This window comes from Chiloscyllium punctatum, chromosome 5 (assembly GCF_047496795.1).
Source record: "Chiloscyllium punctatum isolate Juve2018m chromosome 5, sChiPun1.3, whole genome shotgun sequence".
Taxonomy (NCBI): domain Eukaryota; kingdom Metazoa; phylum Chordata; class Chondrichthyes; order Orectolobiformes; family Hemiscylliidae; genus Chiloscyllium; species Chiloscyllium punctatum.
Window position 1 is genome coordinate 128,043,075 of NC_092743.1, and position 10,336 is coordinate 128,053,410.

Sequence of the window (10,336 nt, forward strand, 5' to 3'; positions counted from 1 at the left end):
AGTGGTCCCCAAGACCACATGTAGACTTTGCTGTCTTGAATGTAGCACAGCGTCGATATCAGTTTTGCCTCTAATTTTAAGAGGTGCCTCCTGAAACAGGAACTAAGAGTCTACTTGCCCATATAAAGTAACTTTTTAAATTTGTTTCAGATAGGGATAGCTAAACCTGCAATCTTTGGTAACTTGTCAAATGATGCAGTTTTCATGTGCAATCTGCACAGGATGCCCCATGCTGCATTGGATGCTTAGTGAACTGTAAAATGAATTTCTTTTATCTTTCACACTCTATTTACTCTCCTCTTCAAGGCACTGTAAAGGGGACAGAACCTGAGTACTATAGATTGCTACTCCATTTTTCTCACACTTTACAGCTTTTGACCCCAAGGAAAAAGAATCAGGAAAATTAGACTTCTATAAGTCTAAGTGGAAAGCTTTACTGTTTGATCAGATGGGCCAAAATATCTTGAATCTGAAAATTGAAGATATTGATCAATATATAAATATATATATTGTGGGCGGCACGGTGGCACAGTGGTTAGCACTGCTGTCTCGCAGCGCTAGAGACCCGGGTTCAATTCCCACCTCAGGCGACTGTGTGGAGTTTGCACATTCTCCCCATGTCTGCCTGGGTTTCTTCCAGGTGCTCCGGTTTTCTCCCACAGTCCAAAAATGTGCAGGTTAGGTGAATTGGCCATGCTAACTTACCCATAGTGTTAGGTGATAGGGTAAATGTAGGGGAATGGGCCTGGGTGGGTTGCGCTTCAGTGGGTTAGTGTGGACTTGTTGGACCGAAGGGCCTGTTTCCACACTAAGTAATCTAATATAAACATAGGTTAAGAGTTTTGGTTTTAATGACAGGGAGAGAAGGAAAGGCCAATACAATTCCAAAGTGATGCTACCTAGAGCAATTACTGGAATTGACTATGCTTTAAACAATAAAATTCAAAATTGGATTCAGATTTTGTCTAATTTTATAAAGTGGAATTAAAGGTTCTTTTGAGATTTCATTAATATTTTATATATTCAGGTCTTCAGCTTAAAAAAACTAGCTTCTTTCACACCAAAGAAATTTCTCAAAGCATTTTGCATAATGAATTATACTGAAGTGCGGTAATTGTAATTATACAGGTAAATTGGAATTTATGTTCTGGTAATATGAATCTATACTGTATAACCTGCAACAACTGAAGATAGCTCTGAAAGCAGTCATTGTGCTGCACTGCAAAGACTTTTCAAATTATTAATATGCATATTAACAAAAGCCATTAAGTAAGTGCAGGGACAGAATTTATGTCATAGTATTAAATGGACAGGAATGAGATGGCAGCCCATTTTACCATATTTTTATTTCCATTAGTGGATGGTCAAGCTAATATCATCTCTTTTTGCAGTTACCCAAAGTCAAAATTATGGAAGATTTACCAACAATGTGAATCACCAACACAGATATTTTTCTTGGTCTTCCAAAAGAGGGATTAAATTAAATTCCTTGGTTTTGTGTGCATTCAAAGTCATAGTTGCTGCTTTTAAAGGATTTTCACAATATGACAGTAATGCACGCAGTAATGGACATCTGATGGATGGAAGATAGGCAAGGAACTGTGATGTGGAGAGCAGCAGACTTGAAGGCCTTTGCTCTTCTTTCTTCCAACTGCCCTGACCTGCATCACCTTTAAGTTTCCCAGATCCATCCAAGGGTTGCTATCCACATTGATTAGGTACTAAAGGCACATAGAAGCTACCTGCAACCTAACAATGTAATGTGAGTGAAGTCCAAACACCAATATTAGATGCTATCTTTGCATAACAAGAGCAGCATTGGGTTTGTGTGCAGAGCACTCCCGGTTCATCTGGCTGCCGTGAACCCTTTGTAAACTTGAGTTCATCAAGTTTATATGTTGCTTATATATTAAGATGCACCAAGTCTCTCTCATCCATCACCTCTATCCTTGCTGACCCACTTTGGTTTCATGGTTGAACAATGCTTCAGTTTTACTGTTCCCATCCTTGTGGTAAAATCGATCTATGACCTTATCTCTCCAGATCTGTGTCTCCCCTTAAGTACTACACTACTCTGAATTAGCAACACCCTCTAACTCTGGTTTCTTGGACATGCCCAATTTTTATCACTGGATCAGTTTCAGCCCCAAAGTCTAAGCTTTTCGGTATTGTAAAATAAACAAGTAGTAAGAAGGGATCTTAACTACCCCAGTACTAACTACTAATTGTAGTTTGAAAGGAATGGAGAGAAAAAAATTTTTGAAGTGATTTCAAGAGAGCTTTTTTAATTAGAATGTCGCACATCCAACAAGATGAGGTATGGTTCTAGATTTGATTTTAGGAAATGAAGCTAGGCAGGTGGAAGAAGCAACCATAGGTGAGCATTTTGGTGTTAATTATCATAAGTTAGTTTTGACAATATTGGAAAACAGGAAAGATAAAATAGGACAAAGTTCGAAGTTGGGTAATGCCAACATTATTAAGCTGAGAAGTGATGCAGCAAAAATGGAATGGAAACAACTACTTGTAGGCAAATCAATATTCGTTAATTCAAAGGGTTTAAAGTAAACCTGTTTACACAAAGAAAATCTAGATCCCCATATGCTGAGACAAATACAGTTACAATAAGCGACATACTGAAAGCTGAGAGAAGTTTACAAAGTGCGGAAGCAAAAACAAAAGGAAATTAAGAGAGCAATGTGAAGTGATTAGAGCAGGTTCCCAAATGAATCAAGGATAACCCAATCATATGAGTAAGTATACAGCTAAGGAAAGAATAGGGGCCATAATGAAATAAAAAGGATAATAGTGTAGGTGGATGTAGTCGTCATTTTTAATAAATACTTTGTGTTCAGAAAAAGGGGATCATGCAGGCATTCTAGTTTGAGGAGTTTGAACACTTGAATAGGGAGAGAAGACTTATTAGAGGGATTAGCATCCTTAAAGTGGATAAATCACCAGCACCAGTTGAAATGTAAGCCAGACTAAACCTGGAAGGAAGGAAATAGCAGATGCTCAGACCATTTTTCAATCCTCATTCATTGCAGGTGAACTGCTAGTGGGTTGGAGGACTGCTAACATCGTAGCTTTGTTTAAAAATGGAGTGTTGGATACAGTGAATAATTACAGACCAGTCAGTGTAACCTTGATAGTGGGAAAATTATTGAAATTGATTCTGAAGGACATAATAAACTGTCACTTACAAAACATGGTGTAACCACTAACATGGTTAGTGTGGATTTAAGGGAAGGTTATTTCTGAATAGCTTGACTTATTTTTGAAGAGGCAATGAGGATATTGCAGTTGAGGAGATGGACAGGGATGTAGGTTTGCACACTGAGCTGGAAGGTTCATTTCCAGACCTTTTGTCACCCTACTAGGTAACATCTTCAGTGGGCCTCTGGGCGAAGCACTACTGATGATACCTGCTTTCTATTAATGTGTTTGGGTTTCTTTGACTTGGTGATGTCAATTCTTGTGGTGATGTCATTTCCTGTTCTTTTTCTCAGGGGGTTGTAGATGTGTTTGTTGATAGAGTTCTGGTTGGAATGCCACACTTCTAGGAATTCTCGTGCATGTCCCTGGCTTGTCCTAGGATGGATGTGTTGCCCCAGTTGAAGTGGTGTCCTTCCTTCCTTGTATGTACGTCATCCATATGGAAAGCTATATTTTCTAAGTAAAAGGCCTTCGGATCCAGGGTACTACAGGAGGCTGTATACAAAATTGGCTCAGTGACAGGAAGATTATGATTCATGGATATTTTTATGACTGGAAAGCTGTTTCCAGTCGGGTTCCACAGGGTTGCATATTAGGTTCCTTTTTTTTATGATGTATATTTATAATTTGGATTTAAATATAAGAACACAATCAAGGAGTTTGCATACAGCACAAACATTGTGGTTGATGAGGAGGAAAGCTGTATGCTACAGGAAAATTTAAATGGATTGGTCAGGTAGGCAGAGAATTAGTAAATGGAATCTAATCCAGAGATTGGTGATGCATTGGGAAGGTCAAACGAAGCACAAGAGAGGTGTAGAGGAAGTGAACTTGAGAAAACAGACCCACAAATCATTGAAGGTAATAATTCGGTAGTTAAGAAGTCATATCCAAGGTATCGAGCATAAGATCATGGAATCACTTTTAGGCCCTAATGTGAGTACTACATGCAGTTCTGATCGCCTCATTACAGAAAGAATATTGTTCCACTAGAGGGTGAGGAGTATTGAGCACTTTTTCAGGACTGGAAATTGCAGTTTTGGGGAAAGATTAAGAAGGCTGGGATTGGTTTTCCTTGGAGTAGGAGGTTGAGGGGAGATTTGACATGTACAAGCTTGTGAGGGACTTGGCTAGAGTGGGATAAGAAGGACCTGTTTTCATTGGAGAGACATCAGTGACTAAAAGGGCAGAGATATAATGTGATTAAATTAGAGAGGTGAGATGAGGAAAATTTGTTGCACCCAAGGGAGTGAGTGGTGGGGGTCTGGAACTTGCTGCCTGAATCAGTAGTAGAGACAAAAGCCCTCAATTTATTTAAAAGCTGTCTGAATCACCACTTGACATCACATAATCTCACGGATTACAGACTATAATAACTCAGGAAGTCTGAGTGGACAGGAACATCTTTTATTGTTGAACACCAAAATAGAGCCACAACACGTGGCATACATAGGCCAAACCAAGGCCAAGAGAGACAGTTTTGCAGACCCATCCCTGGGTTTGCTTTCTTCTTTTTATTCAGAAGTGCAATTAATACACAACTGAACGTTTTCTTTTCCCCCATTGCCAAATCACCATGACTTTTTTTTTCCATTTTTGACCGACAATAATCACCCCTACAACCAATTGGGAATTTACATGCAAAGTGAATTATGGGCAATGCCAGCCATCAAAAACTGAGAGAATGGTAGGGAGACCAGGAAGGCGCTAAGTCAAAGTAGAGTGGGAGGGGGAACTGGGTCTGCTTTCTATTTTCTTTCCTGATGAAGTCTGATGCTTAGACATTTTTAATCAACATGTTCACGTTATTACATATCATTGGAGCAGGTGAACCTGAACCTGGGTCTCCTGACACAGATGTAAGGACACTACCACTGCACCACAACAGCCCTAAAATGCAGCCAATCCAGGCAGTTGTCAAACTTACAACCTCCCACAGCTACAGCAGGTAGGACTTGAACCCAGGCATCCTGGTTCAGAGGTAGGGACACCATCATTGCACCACAAGAACCCTTAGGTGCAAGTCAAACAGCCAGGGCTCATGCTGGATTTGAAGACAGCCTCTTGCAAACCAGTGCACTACAAGCCCCAAAACAAAAATCACACTCCTGGACCAACTAGCCATGGACCTGGGTCTACTTTATATTTTCTAATCCACCTCCTCAGAGATGTTATTACAAGCCTCTGGAGCAGGTGGGTCTTGAACTCAGGCCTCCTGACTTTGAGGGAGGGATACTACTACCAAACCATAAGTACCCCTTCTGGTTCTGGTTTGTTTTTTATACATCCAGAAGTGTTATCTCTCACATGCGAATTACTTTCCCACTACCAAATCACCATGACTTATTTTTGGTTTTTAACTATTAACTGCCACCAGTGAATAACCCCTGCAGCCAATTAGACATTTACGTGCAAAGCCCATTATAGCGATCATAACTACAGAAGACAGCTAGACAGTCGGCAGCTATGAACCTCTCCACAGCCCACAATTTGGGCTTGTTATAATAGCCAACCTGTTTGCTTCTTCTCTACATTTGGACGTGCTCTAATATGCAACCAAATGGTTTCCTCATCACCAAATCACTGTGCCAAAGGGGTCCACTTTCTCCTTTCTCTTTTCTGTATATTCAGAAGTGCTCTTTCACACAACTGAAAGATTTTTTTCCCAATCACCATGACATTTATTTTTTGCCTTTTTAAACTATTAGCTGCCACCAGTAAATCACCTGTGTAGCTAATTGAATATTTGCATCCAATTACTGGCAATGCAAAGCACCAGAAGGTAGGGAGAGCAGGAGGGGACTAAATCAAAATGGAACTGGATGGGCAAATAAAGCACTGTGTCCTCTGTGATGCACATTACTCTCTTTTAAGTGGGGGGGGGGGTCTTTAAAAAATATTTCTGTAATCAACCAGCTCAGATGTTGTTACACACCTCTGGAGCAGATGGGGCTTGAACCTGAGCTTCCTGGTTTGGGGCAGGGACACTACCACTGCACTGGTATCCACTTTACTTTCCATTTTTTCTATATATGGAGGCTTATCACACACAACCAAACAAATTGCTCATCGACCCAATCACTGTAACTTTTTCTTTTGTTTTTAACTATGAACTACCGTCAGTTATCACCCGTGCAGTCAATTATAGGTTTATATTGGCCGTAATGGGATTTGGCAATGTGGAACATCAGAAGTGTGTTGTATGTGTTGGGGGTCGTGGGAAGACGCTATACCAAAATGGAGTTGGAGGGGGAAATAAAGCATTGTATGCCCCACAGTGCCCGCCTCTCCCTAAAGGCACTGACAATATTGATGGACACTGCCTGCTCCATTTCCAAAGACACATGGGCATGGAGGAGAAGGAACTGCTTTATTTCTATTTAATATCCAGAAGTGCTATCACGCACAACTCAGGAATTTTCATACAACCAAAATGACTGTGAACTTTTTTATTCCTTTTAACTATCACCAGTAAATTACCCTGTAGCCAATTAAATATTTACATGCAATGCAATTCATCAAAAGTGAGGAGGAGTAAGGGAAAGAGGGAAAGGACTAAATGAAAATGGAGTTGGAGGGGGAGATAAAGCACTGTATCCCCAATGGTATCTACCTTCTTCCACAGGGCTTGCCTAATGAAGGTCTCAGGTGATGAGTTCCATCCAGGAGGCCATTGCTTGTTACCAAGGGAACTCCTATTCAACAAGCTCCACAGTGAGATTAAATAGTGATTCCTCTTGGGCCTTAGGGGCTATCACACAAACTGATGAAAAATGAGATGAGGCTGATGGCTTGTTTTTAAGCAAGCATAGATATAATGGGCAGAGTGGTCTCCCTCTGTGCTATAAATGTTTTTACATTTTCTAAACGTGAAGAGGAGGGTTCTGAGAAGGGTTCAATTTCTCAGCCGGAGTCGAACAAAATTAGTTTTCAAAACTCAAATTATTTTCCATTCAGAAGATTATTACACTATCCATATATTTTCAATGTGTAGCCAGTTTGGAAACACATGCAAATTTTAGCGCATGGAAAATCATGTGGGGCAAACCTACTGTACTCTTTCCCAATGATGCCCTCTCCGTAGACAAACTCTAAGCTGAACATGTGCAGTCAAAACTCAGTCAATCAGTGCTCTTTGCATTAGGGGATCAATAGGCAGTGGTATAGAATAATCACACAGATTTCAAAGAGTTGATATTTTGTTCATCTATTTTGGAAAAGCAAGAAAGAGGAGACCCCAAATAGATCTGGAAGTCATAGGACTATCTATGCAAAATGAACAATGCTTTAAAAAATCTTGATTACTTTGAAAACAAGTTTTTAGAAGGATTATATTTATGGAAAATAGAAAAAAAGGATACTTTTCCTGTTAGTGCCCAGGAACATTTCATGTGTTTTTCTGTTTGCAATCAAACTCATCTTGTTGAAAACAGAGAATTTTTTTTTGCACTTGCTGGCCGGGTAGATACTATGATGTTACAAAACTAATCAAGAAGGAAATAGAAAAATAAAATATGTGCAGAAGACTCACGCTGTGGTAAGCTGCAGTAAATCAAATATGGTGGTCGCGTACTAATTTGTTAAAGAAAAGGACTGAGAATAGCCATCCCATTTAATCTTAAATGCTTTGTAAGACTTGACATTAAGGAATTCAAGGTCACTGCTCGAAAACGTGCATATAGTAACTAGAAACTCAATGTGCTCCAATTGAATTGCTTCATTGTTTGTGTTTGCCTTTCACAAGGAAAAGAATATGTGACTGTTTTAATGCATTACTCTTTGCTCTAATTATAAAGGTTATCTGGATGGGGTGATCGTGGGAATAATATTAAAATATAGTGTGGCATTGGTTGCTCTTGTTTATTATGCTTAGATTTTTTGATGTAAATTATTTTTTCTTAAAAATAAATATTCAAAAGATACATAGTGGTCTAAGAATCCCATGGTGGTCCACAAATTAAAACGAATGAAAACCTTTATCTACCTGACTGAGGAACTCTTCAGCCTGTGCAAGTCTTGAAGAAGGGTTATACCCAAAAGATTGACTTCTCCGCCTCCTGATACTGCCTGGTTTGCTTTGTTCTTCCAGCTTCCTGTTTGTCTGCTGTGTTACTTCGGTGAGCTCTTTGAAGGAGGTATCTATATGATCCCGTGCTTTCTCTGTTCCCCTGTTCTCTGCTAAGTAAAGCTCAAATTCCCTTCAGAAAGTTACAATTTAACCTGTTTCCACCATCCTTTCAAAAACTGCATGCCTGATCATCAGACTCATTGGATGAATATTTTTCCTCATTTCCACAGTTAATTTAATAATGTGATAATTATTGCCTCCAGCTAATCAATCTTTCTGGCAATGAAAATTAATGATTAAAAGTGTGGACACTGATTCATTCAAGTTTTGAAATTTTAGAAATTTTAAAGGATTTTTTAAAAAGAATGTTTTCTTTCTTTCTCATTCTCTTTATCCAGTTTTATATTCCCTCTGTTTTTGATGTGGTATTGAATTGACCCTTCAATTCACCCTTTTCAGTCTTTCATTCCAAATCTTAAATCTCATTAGTTGGTTTAGATTCTCTGTTGTTTGCCCTGTTCACCCAGGTCTTGGATTCCCTTGCCAACTATCAGCTTGCATTGTTAGCATTTTTGTGGAAACAAGTTTTTTTTTTAATTAAAGCATGCAGGACAAGTCTAACCAACTGCAGGCGCTTAGATTCTTGGCTACAATAAATTCTGGCCTTCCAAATTCCTCCCTAATCTCTGCTGTATGGCAATCAAGCTCCACTGTTGAGTCTCTTTATAGCTTACTGCTCCTTCTCATCCCTGTCTTATTATTCTCCCCTTCAAGGCCATAGCATCCCTCCTAAATCATGGTGCCTAGAATTTGATACAGTATTTAAATGACACCTGAACAGAATTGCCGCGGCATATTTGCTTTGTACTCTTTAGAAAGCAAGGGTCACATTCTTGTCATGCCAATGTGTGTAACTTTCTAGTTTCCTAAATCTCCTTTAAAGTTAGAGCATTTAGTTCATATTATCTCCCCTAATTTTTTTTTCCCAAATTGCAACCATTCAGCACTTTCCTCTGTTTTTCAACATCCAACGGTTATCACTAACCAGAAACTAAATTGGACCAGTTCCTTAAGTACCATGACTACGAGTGAGTCATAGGCTGGGAAATAGTCAATGAGTAACTCTTCTGACTCCCATCTTCCTCCTTCCACAATGTACACTCAAATCTACAAGTGAGAGGTATAATGAAATGATCTCTATTTGCTTGGATGAGTGCAGTTTTGCAGCTCTTATGGAGTTCGAGACCACTCAGGCCAAAGAAGCCTGCTTTAGCAGAACCCTATCCACCACTTTAAATGTTTACTTCCTCCATTTCCAATGATGCACCCTGATAATGTATGTACTCCAAGATGAACGGATGCATTTCAGTGACTCACCAAGATTCCTTCAATTGCACCTTCCAAGCAAGACAATGGCAGCTGGTGCACAATGCACCACTACCTGCATGATACCCTCTAAGTCATATAGCATCCTAATGTGGAACAGTACCATTGTTCCTTCACTGTCACTGGATCACTGAATTCTGAAAACAGCAGTGTGTCCCTACACCACATGAAATGCTGCACTTCAAGAGTCATCTCATCGCCATCTTCTCAAGGGCAATTAGAAATAGCCCAGCCTTCAATGTCCATATCCCATAAAGAATGAAATAAAAACCAAATATTCCATCCACACTGCCACTGCTCCTTTAATCCGATGTTCTTCGACCCACTGGGCTAAGGAAGTATACAAGATAATCTGGTACCCTGACCCTTTTCAAAGGCAGCCTTCAGCTTTTAGAAAGAATGGGCTATCCACTTAAATCAAATTTAAGAGGCTAAAATGACAGCGGAAGGAAATGCCATAAGAAAAGTAAACTATTCAGACATTAACCTAGAGCTGTTGGTGGGGAAAAGCAACAGGAGGTCAGGGGAAACGTTTAGAGGAAGTTCTTAAGGCGTGCACCCTATACAATTGTTCAAAGGCAGGATGACAGGTCATTACTTTTGAGGATTTCGGGACAAGGTGACCAATAGGTTGTCTATCTGACAAGGTTGTCAAATTAAGTTCAT